Genomic DNA, 515 nt, shown 5'->3' on the forward strand with positions numbered 1-515 from the left:
TATAAAGTTACATGCCAATCCAAGAAACTCTTTCAGAAACTCAAAGCCATTGTACTGAAAATTCCAAATTATTGTGATCCTATCTTCTGTATTATCAGAATCTACCATAACTTCTTGCAACCAAGCATTGCTATTAGAACTCCAAAAGTTCATTCCACCATGTTGAGCAAAAGGTACTAGTGGAAATAACATTCACCGCTCATAAAAATCAATGCCAAATGACAAAGGAAATAAAAAGAAACTAACCTTCCATTGGGGAGTGGATTCACCAGTCAGTATAGCTTCATTCACAATAGCACTTCCAGCTAGCAAAAGCATGTCAGCTGGCACATTCTTGTCCTCTCCACTTTGACCAACAGAACGCCCAATGGACACAACATCTCCAGGCAATAGGTCAGTTCCAGATAATTTTACCCACCTAAAATAGAAACTCTTATTGCATGGGAAAAATCTATCCATATTTTCTACATCTTATAAGCATCATATAGTAGTAACAATAAACTGAAGAAAACAAA

Source organism: Ipomoea triloba, chromosome 16 (assembly GCF_003576645.1).
Source record: "Ipomoea triloba cultivar NCNSP0323 chromosome 16, ASM357664v1".
NCBI classification, from domain to species: domain Eukaryota; kingdom Viridiplantae; phylum Streptophyta; class Magnoliopsida; order Solanales; family Convolvulaceae; genus Ipomoea; species Ipomoea triloba.